This window comes from Hevea brasiliensis, chromosome 4 (assembly GCF_030052815.1).
Source record: "Hevea brasiliensis isolate MT/VB/25A 57/8 chromosome 4, ASM3005281v1, whole genome shotgun sequence".
Classification (NCBI taxonomy): Eukaryota; Viridiplantae; Streptophyta; class Magnoliopsida; order Malpighiales; family Euphorbiaceae; genus Hevea; species Hevea brasiliensis.
Window position 1 is genome coordinate 10660793 of NC_079496.1, and position 14387 is coordinate 10675179.

Below are 14387 nucleotides of genomic sequence, written 5' to 3' on the forward strand. Positions count from 1 at the left end.
TATAAAGACCACAACAAACCGATCCAAGTAGGGATGAAAGATGCGGTTCATTAGGTCCATGAAAGCTGCTGGTGTATTTGTTAGCCCAAATGGCATCACTAGGAACTCATAGTGTCCATACCGGGTCCTGAAAGCAGTTTTAGGAACATCTGTCTCCTTCACTCTCAACTGGTGATAGCCTGATCTAAGATCTATCTTGGAGAATACTCCAGCTCCTCAATCGATCAAACAGGTCATCTACCCTAGGTAAAGGGTATTTGTTTTTCACATCACCTTATTCAAATTGCCGTAGTCTATACATAGCCAAGGGTACCATCCTTCTTCTTCACAAATAGCACTAGTGCTCCCTGTAGGACACACTAGGGCGTATGAAGCCCTTGTCTAGTAGCTCTTGTAATCGAACTTTCAACTCTCTCGATTCAGAGGTGCCATCCTATATGGAGCAATGGACATTGGTGCGATGCACTGGCATAACCTCTATAGCAAACTCCACTTCTATCGGGTGGCAAACCGCAGAACTCTTCCGAAACACATCAGGAAAATCACATCTGATGGGGATCTCCTGCATGCTTGGGCTAGTCTTTCCGTATCAACCACATGTGCTAAGAAAGCCTCATGACCCTTTCTTATCAATCTCCGGCCGTTGTGTGGTGATATGATGGTGGAAAGACAACCCGTTCCTTCACCCACAACTGTAATCACATCCCCATCTACTGTCTGTAGTGACATCCTCTTTAGCCGACAATCTACCATCGCCTGATGACGTGATAACCAGTCCATACCTAATATCACATCGAACTCATGGAATGGTAGCTCAATCAAGTCAGCTAAAAACTCATACCCTTGTATTTTCAGAGGACAACTCTTGTAGACCTTTTTCACCATGACACTATGGCCTAAAGGGTTTGTGACTTGTATGTCCTCCTCTAGCTCCTCTACTTGTACCCCTCTATCAACTGGTGGTGTGATGCACACATATGAATGTGTGGAACCCGGATCAATCAATGCACATACTAGCAGGTCATAAAAAGAAAATGTACCTCTAATGACATCAGCTGGCTTTGGCTCATCTCGAGCTCTCATGGAATAAGCACGAGGTGCTACCCTAATCTCCTACCTCTGGACTGTCTCTGCAGTAGGCCTCTGTGATGTGCCAGCTGTATCAAGCCTCGCAGGTCTCCTACCCCTCTGTGCTGCTAGGGCAGACCTCTCCATCTGAGGTGGAGCAGTGGGAGCACTAATGTTCCTCTGTGGACAATCCTTCAGGAAGTGATATGTAGACCCACATCTGAAACATCCACCTGTCAACAATCTGCACTCTCCTCTGTGGGGTCTACCACAATGTACACAAGCAGTGGTGGGCTGATCCGTGTAGCCGCACTGGTGAACTACCCACCGATGCACCGATTGTCCTCCTCCTCTCCTGAGCAAACCGAGACTGCTTTCTTGCCCGACCTTGAGTCCGACCACGAGACTCCTTGGGTCTCTTACTACCCGTGTCTCATCGAACCGGATGACCGACTGCACCAGAACCCTCTTGCGTTGCCTATCCTTTCTGGATCGCTCTTCATTTCGACTCTCCACATCAAGGGTGATGCTATCAACAGAGAGAAATCGTGAAGTGGTGAGATGTCACTATTAACCTGATGTTGTCATTCATCAGTCCTCAAATCTTACGCATTTATCAACCTCTGTAGGCATCAACTCCAATGCAAATTCGCTAAGTCTCACAAATTCTCTCTCATATTCGAGATCACACCGCCTCTGTCTCGGTGTGGAATTCTCTTCTTCGGCCTCCAAGTACACATGATCGATGTATTTCTTCAATTCGATTCAGAAAGAACTCCTGTGTGATCTGCGGCAGTCAGACTACTCTAGATATCGCCGCCACCATCTATATGCATCCTCCTGTAGCAGTGACAGAGCACACTCCAACATGCTGCCTGGGTGCAGTAATCTTTGTATTACCCTCTCTGTCCTCTCCAGCCAATACTCTGCTGCGGCTGGATCATCATCCCTCTTACCTCTGAAGTCAATTGCCCCATACTTTCGCAGTTTCTCTAGTGGAGATCTATGTATAGGTTGCGGCTGTGGGGGTGGAGGTGGCTGTACAGGTGGTGGTGGTGGTGGTGGCTGTGGCTGTGGCTATGGCTGTGGAGGTGGTCGTGGTCGTGGAGGTGGAGGTGGTCGTGGTCGGGAATGGCTCCGTGAATCGACGAACAGCTGTGTCATCTGTTCATAGAAGGCCTGCTGTGCCCTACTCACAGTACCTCGAGATGACTCTGCTCTACTACCACTTCTCCCCGACTAGGAGCAGGTGCGTGACTCTCTACTTCCTCCTCTATCAGTCTCAGAGGTCTGTGCTCTGAATGATCAGATGCCATCGATCCTATAAAATAGACAAAGAACAGATCTGCATTAGTGTCACCTCGACTCTATTTAAAGGCCCATGCAAGTGATGCAACTATTTCTTTCTATCTATCTAGGTCTAGGACCGCCTAAACCTTTGCTCTGATACCACTAAATGTGACACCCCTTACCCGTCTACCATATAGCCGAGTAAGAAGTGCCACATTCGGTGCCGGAGCACCCTATCTTGTTTTATCATATCTATTGTAAACTTTTGATGTCATTTAAAACATGTATTCTTTGTGTAAATTTTTTTTTTTTTTTATATCTTATTTCTGTGGAGACCCGGACAGAGCCTCCCTTATTTTATTAGCATCTGGCGGATTCCACTAATCACCTGTTAACATGTCCATATTCATTTCACACATTTCCATATCATATTCTCATGTATCATATCATTTATAATTATTTATGAGATCTCAAAATGAAGTATTATCTATTGCATTCATATAGAAATTCATAGATAATAAATTACAAGTTTTCATTTCAATCTCAAAGTTTAATTACAAATCCAAAATGAAATACATCATAAACTAGTAATTACATCATGACTAAACATAATGAACCAAAACACTAGTCTATACATGGGCCCTACCAAAATACAAAAGACCGGTGAGGTGACTCTGGACAATGGCAGATCTGATCAGAGCTCACGGTGCACTCATCGATGCCGCTTTGTGTGCTGGACCGATGGTGATATCCAATACCTACGCGATGGAAAACCAACGCGCTAAGCATAATGCTTAGTGGTGCATAATTTATGATAACAATAATTTAATAATTTGAAACAATATATACAACTCATAATTTTTGGGTCTTTTACATTTTTATTGCTCTTTGGAAATAATTAACATTATCGGGATCTTTTATGATTACTTATTGTATTTTAAGTCTTAATTATTTTTTTTTTATCAGTGTCCAAGAAAACCTATAACAAATTATAAAAGCTGAATGTACGGGTGTATACTGGTTAGACAGCCATATGTCTATCCAAGATATCGTCCTGTCTGCACGAGGCCACCTATCGCACGAGACCATTGTCGAGCTTGTAAAGCCAGAAATAAAGCAGGCATATAGCCTGTAGAACAATCATACCAGACATATATTGTCAGTTCATGATTTTCTCGGTAGGCAGTACTGCTATCTGTAGTCCCTAATTGGTATACCAATTTATCCAACTAAATAAATAAGTCTAGGTATACTATGGGCAATTAAATATTTTTAATTAATTTAGCACTATTCACTATTATTATTTTCTAGTACTGTTCATTGGTACCATAAATTTCATATTAATAGGACATTAGTCCTAATTTACATATTCATATCATTTTTAATATTAAATTTTTTTCCTTATTAGTATTTTAATTATCCTATATAGCATTTTTCCCATGAACCTTTTTTTAGGTTCATGTTGATGTGTTATCTTTATCTAGGAATTTGACTAGGTTGGGATGTCTATTTAGTCACAATTCCTTCATAACAATTTCTCCTCTATGTTTAAACTTGAATTTCAGTTTTTGAATCACTGAGTTTGGGGTTATAGAACTCAAGTTATGGTCAAAATACCAAAGGAATAGTATTTTGGGACATTTTCTGGGTTGGCAGTTTCAGTGACCCAACTTGTGCTAACAATTTGAATTGGTTAAAGGCAAATGGTCTTCATGAAAAGTGTAGCCCTATGTCTAAACTTTCCATGGTTAAAATTTTAGGTCATTTGGACCAGTATAGAGAGAGTTATGACCAAATGAACGCGTACTGTTCATTTGGTCATTTTCTGGGTTGGCAGTTTTAGTGACCCAACTTGTGCTAACAATTTGAATTGGTTAAAGGCAAAACTGGGTTAAGTGGTCTTCATGAAAAGTGTATCCCTATGTCTAAACTTTTCATGGGTAAAATTTTAGGTCATTTGGACCAGTATAGAGAGAGTTATGACCAAATGAACACATACTGTTCATTTGGTCATTTTTTGGGTTGGGTTGCAGGGAAATCCGAATTTGGGCAGTATTTAGCTCAAGTTTTGGACAGAATTTGGGCATGATTTCTTCATGGAAAATGGGCTATTTTGGGTCTAGTTTCACCTCCAATTGGCCTCATACCAATTGGGGTCACACAATTTTATTTATGACCTAAAATGTACACTGCCCTCAACAAACACAACCTGCAGAAAATTAACACTTCCAAAACTCAATCTCCTCCAACTTCCTTACTTCAATTTGCATGCAATACACTTCTATAAGCAACTATCTCATCCCAATAGGTCAATTTCAACATTTTACACAAAGTCCTCAACATTTACACAAACCCTAGTTTTCAAAGTTTCAAATTTACACAATCAAACACCCAAACATTTCAACTAATTACACATTCTCATGGAACCATTTTTCATCACTTGAAAGCAATAAACTTCAAGTTCCATGGCTGCCAAAAATTCAAGGGTTCTTTCATCTAGATTTTCTTTTTGTTTTAATGGTATTTATGCTTAGAACTCCGCCTAAGTAGTTTGCGCTTAGCCGGTCCCAAGCCCGGATAAAGGAGGAGGGTTGCGGTAGGTGACAACCAGCGTAAAAATTTCGTCACACCCTATGATATGGATTCAAATGATATAAACGTTGGGACGTCCTCTACTAACGACGCGCTACATCGGAGCCCGGGTGTAGTGATAAATATGCAAGGGTGTAGGGCGTTCACCGAAAGCGACGCGCCATGCCGGCGCCCGGGTGTGGTGTTAAGTGAGCAAGGGTTCCCACATCATGGACGGGTGTGGGTAAAGAAGCTAGTCCATAAGACAGATAATAGAACAAATAGTGGAACAGAACACAAGATAGACATAGAAAATAATAGAAGATATCATAGAAGGAGACCAATTAAGAAGGAGCAGGATAGGAGGAGGATCAGGGTTGGTACTTGGAATGTTGGATCACTTACAGGAAAATTAATGGAGCTTGTGGATACCTTGGAAAGGAGAAGGGTGAATATTGCTTGCATTCAGGAGACTAAATGGGTAGGAGAGAAAAGTAAGGAAGTGGGTAATTCAGGGTACAAATTGTGGTTTACCGGAAAGGAGAGAAACAAGAACGGAGTGGGTATAATCATAGACAGGACATTGAAAGACGCAGTAGTAGTGGTGAAAAGAGTAGGAGATAGAATTATACTAGTAAAGCTAGTACTAGACGGAGAAACAATAAATATAGTTAGTGCTTATGCCCCACAAATAGGACTAGACAGTGAGAGTAAACAAAGGTTTTGGGAAGATATGGATGATTTAATGCAAAGCATACCGAATGAAGAGAATGTTTTCATTGGTGGAGATTTGAATGGACATGTAGGAAGTGATAGGCAAGGTTATGAGAATGTTCATGGAGGTTTTGGTTTTGGCAGTCGAAATGAGGAGGGAAAAAGCATCATGGATTTTGCTATGGCATACGACCTAATACTAGCAAATACCTACTTTATAAAAAGAGAGTCACATTTAGTGACTTTCAAAAGTGGGCAACATAGAAGCCAAATCGACTTCCTCTTAACCAGGAAGACAAATAGAGCTCTATGCAAGGATTGCAAGGTCATTCCAGTAGAGGCTTTAACAAGTCAACATAGGTTAGTGGTCTTGGATGTCAAGTTTAGGAACAATTCAAGTAAGGTCAGAAGAAATAGTGTAGCTCAAACAAAGTGGTGAGAGTTTAAAGGAGTAAAGCAAGTGAAGTTCAAAATGAGCTTCTAGAGTCCGAAGCATGGAAGCTGGATATGGAGGCCAATGATATGTGGATACAGATGGCATCAAAGATTAGAGAAGTAGCTAGAAAAGTACTTGGGGAGTCTAAAGGACATGGACCACCCTCAAAAGAGAGATGGTGGTGGAATGAGGAAGTACAAAAGGCAGTGAAGAGAAAAAGGGAATGGTATAAGAAATTACCTAAATGTGATAATAATGAGGCATATGAACAGTACAAGATAGCAAAGAAAGAGGCAAAAAAGGCAGTTAGCCAAGCAAGAGCACAGGCCTTTGAAAAGTTATATGAGAAACTTGGAACTAAAGAAGGGGAGAAAGATATTTATAGATTAGCAAGGAGTAGAGAAAGGAAATGTCAAGATCTCAATCAAGTTAGGTGCATTAAGGATAAAGAAGGAAAAGTGTTGGTGAAAGATGAGGACATTAAAGAAAGATGGAGAAATTATTTTAATGATCTCTTTAATAATAGTCAAAATGGAAATAGCGTGAATATAGATTATAGAACAATAGAAAAGAATGTAAATTATACTAGAAGGATTAGATCTTTAGAAGTAAAGGAAGCACTTAAGAGAATGAAAGTAGGTAAAGCCTGTGGACCCGATGAAATACCAATTGAAGTGTGGAAGTATTTGGGAGATATGGGAGTGGCATGGTTAACTAAATTATTTAATAAGATTCTAAACTCAAAGAAAATGCCTGATGAATGGAGGAAGAGTATTTTAGTACCTATTTTTAAAAATAAGGGAGACATACAGAGTTGCTCAAACTATAGGGGAATTAAACTCATGAGCCATACTATGAAGTTGTGGGAGAGAGTTGTGGAGCATCGACTACGTCATGATACTTCTATCTCTCTCAATCAATTTGGTTTCATGCCCGGTCGTTCAACTATGGAAGCGATCTTTCTCATTAGAAGCTTGATGGAGAAATATAGAGATGGGAAGAAAGATCTACACATGGTTTTTATTGATTTGGAGAAGGCTTATGATAGTGTTCCAAGAGAGGTCTTATGGAATGCGTTAGAACAAAAGAGGGTATCTATTAGGTATATACAAGTATTGAAAGATATGTATGAAGGAGCAACTACTATTGTGCGCATAAAGGAGGGGACACAAGAGATTTTCCGATCTCAATTGGATTACACCAAGGATCACCATAAGCCCTTACCTTTTACATTAGTTTTAGATGAACTGAAACATATACAAGAGAGTATTCCTTGGTGTATGATGTTTGCGGATGATATTGTTATGATAGATGAGACACGAGAAGGAGTCAATAGGAAGCTAGAACTTTGGAGAAGTACTATAGAGTCAAAGGGTTTTAAGTTAAGTAAAACGAAGATGAATACATGCATTGCAAGTTCGGTGAAGGCCAAACCGTGATAGGAAGGAGTTAGTTTGAATGGAGTGGCACTGTCCCAAAGTAATCACTTTAAATATCTAGGCTCAGTCCTTCAAGTAGATGGGGGATGTGAGGAGGATGTTAGTCATAGGATTAAAGCCGATGGTTGAAGTGGAGACGTGCACGGGAGTTTTATGTGATCGTAAGATTCCCAATAAATTAAAAGGAAAATTTTACCGCATGACCATACGACCGCTATGCTATATGGTAGTGAGTGTTGGGCACTGAAAGAGTCCTACGCATCTAAGATAAGAGTTGCAGAGATGAGAATGTTAAGGTGGATGAGTGGCCATACTAGACTAGATAAAGTCCGTAATGAAAGTATTAGAGAAAAGGTAGGAGTGGTGCCAATTGAAGATAAGTTGAGAGAAGGGAGATTGAGGTGGTTTGGTCATGTGAAGCGTAGACATACGGAGGCTCCAGTTAGACAAGTAGAGCACATTAGGCTAGAGGATAGAAAGAAAAAAAGGGGTAGACCTAAATTGACTTGGAGGAGAGTAGTACAGCATGACTTAGAAGCATTACACATTTCTGAGGATTTAACCCAAAATCGTTCAGAGTGGAAAAAGCGAATCCATATAGCCGACCCCAAATTTTTGGGATAAAGGCTTAGTTGAGTTGAGTTGAGTAGTTGGTATTTATGCTTAGCTAAACATGCTTTTCATGTTTAATAAAGAGAAGAAGAGGGATTAGTGCACTAACCTCTTGTGACCCACTTCAAACTTTAATCTTTCTTCTTCTTATGGGTATCTAAAGCTTCCTTATGGTGTGGGCTAAATTTTTTGTGAAGGGTTCTATGGGTTTTGGTGAGTGAAAGCTTGGGAAATCAAGCTTTAAGCTTGATAACAATGGTGGGGAGGGAGAGAGTAAGGGAGATGGCAAGGAGAGAGAGAAGAGGAAGAAGAAGATGGTTGGTGGGGGGTTTTGTCTCTTATGGTTATATATATATATATATATATATATATATATATATATATATATATATATATATATATATATATATATATATATATATATATTTATGTGTACTTTATTGTTTTTAAATTTCATAAATCTATTTCCTTTCTTTTCTTTTCTTTCCTTTTTTTTTCTTTTCTTTTCTTTTCTTCTTCTTTCTCTTCTCATTTTTCAAATTTAAATTCATAAAATTAATTTATGTTAATTATTCTATTTCCAAATTTTAATTTGACATTTAAGTCAAAATTCACCTCTAGGGGTGAAATGATCAAAATGTCTTTCATGGTGCTTATCGGATTATTTTTATTTTTTTTATACCAATTAATAAATTATTTAAATTTTATTTTATTTCTCAAAATTTTTTCTATATTTTTTTTATATTTATTTCATTAATTTATGCCTCCTCACTATAGTTTAGGTATAGTTCCAGACATCCTGACTGTCCGAACAGACATTAGTCATCGGAACAGTAAAATGTATAGACTACCTACGGTGAGGGCGTTACGTTATATTATGATACTAAAGCTCATGGTGAATGTGTTAAAGAAGGTAATAAGATTTATGTGCATAAGTCAAAAAATACTTTTTATATGCATAAATCCTAATTGATATTGATTGTGTCTATCACTAACTAGGCGGGGATATTGTAAAAAATATTAGTGATAAGAAAATTTATCTTATTTTGAAAGAGTTATGTCTATTCATTAAAAGACATCAAAATAAACTATTTATTACCGATAGTTATATCTGTTTTAAAAGGTGTAAATGAACAAATATAATTATTCTAAGAGATACAAAGTGAATGGTTGTATCTATTCTAAGATGTATAAGTAAATGGTTGTATCTGTTCGAAGAGGTATAAGTGAACGGTTGTATATATTCTAAGAGGCATAAGTGAATAGATATAATTATTCTAAGAGATACAAAGTGAACAGTTGTATCTGTTGTAAAAGGTATAAGGGAATAAATATAATTGTTCTAAGAGAAACAAAGTGAATGGTTGTATATGTTCTAAGAGGTATAAGTGAATGGTTATATCTGTTCTAAGAGGTATTAGTGAACGATTGTATATGTTCCAAGAGGCATAAGTAGACATATGTAATAGTTCTAAGAGATACAAAGTGAATAGTTGTATCTGTTATAAAAGGTATAAGTGAACAGATTTAATTATTTTAAGAGATACAAAGTGAACGATTGCATTTATTCTAAAAGGTGTAAATGAACAGATGTAATTATTCTAATAGATACAAAGTGAACTATTGTATATGTTCGAAACAATGCAAATACTTTACAAATAGCAGTTTGGAACAAAAATCTATTAACATTTCTTTTTTTGTCTCTTCTCTTCATTTTTACTTACAATCAACATTATTATTCTTTAATTTATTCTTGGGAGAATTTTAAAATTGCTGTCTAGATTTATATTTTGGTTATTATCCTTGATGGATCTGTCTAAAACTACCTAACTGTAACATAGTGGGGGTTTTACTCTTTATCAATTTCATTATATTGAGGGAAGTAAATGCTCCATATGATATTTATTACAAATTAACTAGAAATTTTGGTAGAATAATTGCTCAAATTGAGTGTGCTATTGCTATTGGTAGCTTAATGTATGCTATGTATTGCACTACTCCTGATATTGCTTTTGCAGTATGTAAATTGTCAAGATATACTAATAATCCCAGTGTGGAATATTAGAAAGAAATTTCAAGGGTTTTTGGATATTTAAAAAAGAAATTATAAACTATAGATTATTCTGCGATAAATTTTCAATTGTGCCAAAACCATATAAAGAGTTGTATCCATGCAAAGAGTTGTGTCCCTTGGCCAAAAGATGTAACTAAATAAAAAGATGCAATTCTTCTTAGTAGTTACATATATGAAGAGATAAATTTATTGATCAAAAGGTTGATACTTTTTGAGTAGTAAATATAAGAGCTTTACAAGTCATTTGTAAGAAGTGACAAAAGGACAAATGATTATGCATTTGTGTGTGTGTGTACAAGTTTAGCTTAATTCTTCATTGTTGGATACTCTCATTTTAAACAAGTTATGGAGCAATTTATTTCTACAAATAAGGTACATATCTAGACTATGAATTATTTTATGTAGTTCATGTTATAAATATGTTATTATATGGTTGACTAATGAAATAAATATGTGGAGATCCTAGGGTTATACAAATGTCAATTGGATAAGTAGTACTAAAGATAATAAGTCAACCTTTGGTTGGGTGTCCACTTTAGGTAGAGGTTCTGTTTCTTGGGCATCAAAGAAATAAACTTGTATAACTCATTCTATTGTGGAATCCGAATTTATAACTTTGGCAAATGTTGGTAAAGAAGCAGAATGGCTAAAAAACTTGTCACCGGATATTAAGTTGTGGCCACAACCTGTGCTATCTATTTCTTTATATTGTGATAGTTAAATCATGATGGCTCAAGCTTATAGTAAAATATACAATTGAAAGTATATACATATAAGTTTAAGACATGAAAATGTAAGACAATTCGTCTCTAATGGTGTTATTACCATGTTATGTTAAATCCTATAATGATCTAGCAAATCCTTTAATAAAATGGCTCTCGAGAGTTATAATCATAAGTACATATGCTGATTAGGATTTAGAATATTCCATTAAATATACTACTGATGGGAACCCTACTTTATAGTATTATTACTAAATAAAGTTTAAAGGATAACAACAAGTCATTAGTAAATATTGTAATTAAGTACTTAGTGTACTAAGTTAATAGATCGAAAATGAGTATTTATACTCTTAATGAAGTTTAATATTATTACGAAAGAAACTTCACCTAAATGAACATAGAAAGTAGTGCCGCTTCAACAAAAGTGAGAATAACTTTTGTAAATGTTCATGAAAACAGGAGGTAGCATAATGTCATATTCATGCTAAAATTTTGATGAACTTTTTAAGTCGAACTAATTGATTCGTGTGTGTAGTATTTTCAATTCTATTTAATAGGAATCTAGGTTTAAGCTAAGGTCACTATGATTTCTTTAGAACTTTGAAATACTTACACTAAGGAAAAGTTTAAATCGAAAGATTTTTTTATTATGCATGAAACAATGGAATCTAACAATACAAGCTAAGTGAGAGATTGTTATAAATAGTTTGTATGTTAGATTATATAAAGAGAAAGAATTTCTATATTGTTAAAATATAAGAAAGTAAATGAATAACAAGAGTGAAATGTATATAGAATTATATATATATATAAATAAATATATATTATTCTATTATGGCACTTGGCATATATATGTGTGAAATAAAATAATTATCTTATTGTAATTTCTGTAAATAAATTACGAATAGATATATTTATTAACAAGTAGATATGTCTATTAATAAACAGACATGTCTATTAATAAACAGACATGTCAATTATATACAAACAGTCACAACTGTTTGTATAGGTTTCTGTTAATAAACAGACATATCTATTCTATATAAATAATCATAACTATTTGTATATGTGTCTGTTAATAAACAGATATGTTATAGATGTGTCTACCTAGAAAAGGCGCTATAACTTTTCATTCTTTATAAATATGAATGAGTTTTTTTAATCTAGATATATACTACTTCTACATCTTCTTTTCTTCTAGTCTCTCTAAATTCAGTTTGTATAAAAAGTACCTCTAAGGGAAATCTTCAGGAGTTGCTGTCTGCAGATTTCAGGCTAGTAGTGGGAGCAATTAATACCTTAAAGATAATGATTCATCACGCCTCAAAGTCTATTCTACACACACTGCCTCAACAGAAACGTCCCTATAGGATCCACCCTTCGTTGCACCATCAAAAATCCCCGGTGGAGGAGGCCCCATGGGGAAACTTGGAGCAAAAGCAGGCATCCCGATATTTCTATAATCCACAACTCCAACGTTACTGCGCTTCGGGATGGTATCGCGTATAGAGCTACTTTCACTCTCCATCTCAGGATGGCTTTGATAGTCTTGCGCTGCTCGCGTTGGCAACGATCATTGGCCTCTCCAGTTATGAAGCTTATGTACTCAGAGACGCATTCTTGAACGGTTTTCTTAGCATCATCAGAGATTTTAGCATGAGCTGGGAGAATGCGATGCATGATACGAATCACATTAGCAATTGGCATGTATTGGTCTTGTTCGCGGACCGTGCATTGCAGCGATTAGTGGAGCTCGTTGGCTTCTGCCGCAGTTGATGACTGCCTTCGTTGGGCTTGCAACGGCTGAGAGTGTTGGGGAGGCTCGGAGGATTGGTGTTTGAGTGCTCTAAATCCATGCCTGGACCTGGAATCAAAAGGTATCGTGAATTGTTAAAAAGGAATCAGGTTTGCAGTTTATCTCTTTTGTCCGTTATTAATGCCACCTCAGCAGAAGATCGACAACAAAAACAAAGCAGCTGACCAAAAGCTAATTTTCTTTTTTTAAAAAAAAAAAAAGGAATAAATGCCACCTCAAAAACTTGCATGGTCATGTGCCTCAAATAGGTCCCACATACATCGACCGGAAGCAGAATGTACGTAGGGTACACACCTAACCCAAGAGTAGGGCCAAGTTCATGTTCAGTGGGTCAGGGTCAAAGTCAATACCTTTTCGTAGTTTTTTACGCTTTCCCACGTTTTATTCTACATCCTAAAGAAATCCATTAGCATGACGAAGAAAACTAGAAAATTTTCCTTCATTTGAGATCAAAGGAAAATGATCAGAAAGAATCTGTATACCAGAAAATGAATTTTGAAATTAAATTAAAAAAATAAAAATAAAAATATTGATTTCAAAGATAATACAAGAGCTCATTCATTACTTTTACAACCTTTTTTTTTTTTTTTTGGTTACAAAAAGAGGAGAGACTCCATTGACGGAGTGGCTGAGTGAGTCAGCAGCCATTGCATGCATGCATGCCTGCCACGTCATTAAGGGAATTTGCATGTAGTCTATCACCACTGATCTTGGCTAGATACATGCATGTAAATAAATAATTTCCTTTCTCTTTCAAAGATATCAAGCAAGAACACCAGAAGAACATATAAGGGTACCCCCAAATCATGAAGAAACCAAAGGGAAATGAGCGTTAATCAAGCAAAAATTAATGAAAATAAAAGAAAAACTCATAAGCCATTACTCCAAACCTCACCAGAGCCGATGCTAGAGCTGGCTACTGGCTGTTTTGCTTGCTTGCGATAGCGATGGAGCCTGCCTCCACTTTCCATAGATTTTTTCCCTATATATCAAAAACTATACTGTTTTATACATAAATTGGTCTCTTCAATGGGCAGTAGATAATCGCAAATTATAGAATATATTTGATGCATTAAAAAAATAATGTATTAAATATCCATATAAAAGTATTATATTATAAAATTATAAAAATGAAATTTATTATTTTATAACTGAAAATGCACATATATTCAATATACTTAATAATTTATCACAATAGACCGCTCCGAGCGTGCGGTTTTTTGTAGACCCTCCAGTGATGAAACTATACTTAGCAAACCGACGTTTATAAGGAGGAACGCAGTGTAGCCGGTGAAATCTGATTGGCTACCAGGGTTTGCTTTTACTGCGAGAAACAGGTGGTCGGTCAATCAACGTCAAGTTTTTAGCATTTGAAAAAAACTAACTGGCTTTGATTACATGGTCATAATTAATGGATTTTTTTTTATATTTTATTAAATATATAAATTTTATATTTTATATTTTAAATTTAATAAATCAAATTTAAATAATTTTTTTTTAATTAATTATGGTGGCTAACGCTCTTAAATTAATTACATGTAACTAATTATGGAGAGTTTCCAAGGTGCTATTCCACATATTTCTTCTCTTGAATATATATTTTTATTATTTTAATATTAGTATAGTAAAATAGTAATTTTGAGTG

General features: G+C 36.2%; 1 pseudogene; it reads right to left on the reverse strand.

Annotated features, from left to right (window-relative positions):
• Window positions 1-12256: 12256 nt before the first annotated feature.
• LOC110636430 (nuclear transcription factor Y subunit B-6-like) lies at window positions 12257-13713 on the reverse strand (annotated as a pseudogene).
• Window positions 13714-14387: the final 674 nt, after the last annotated feature.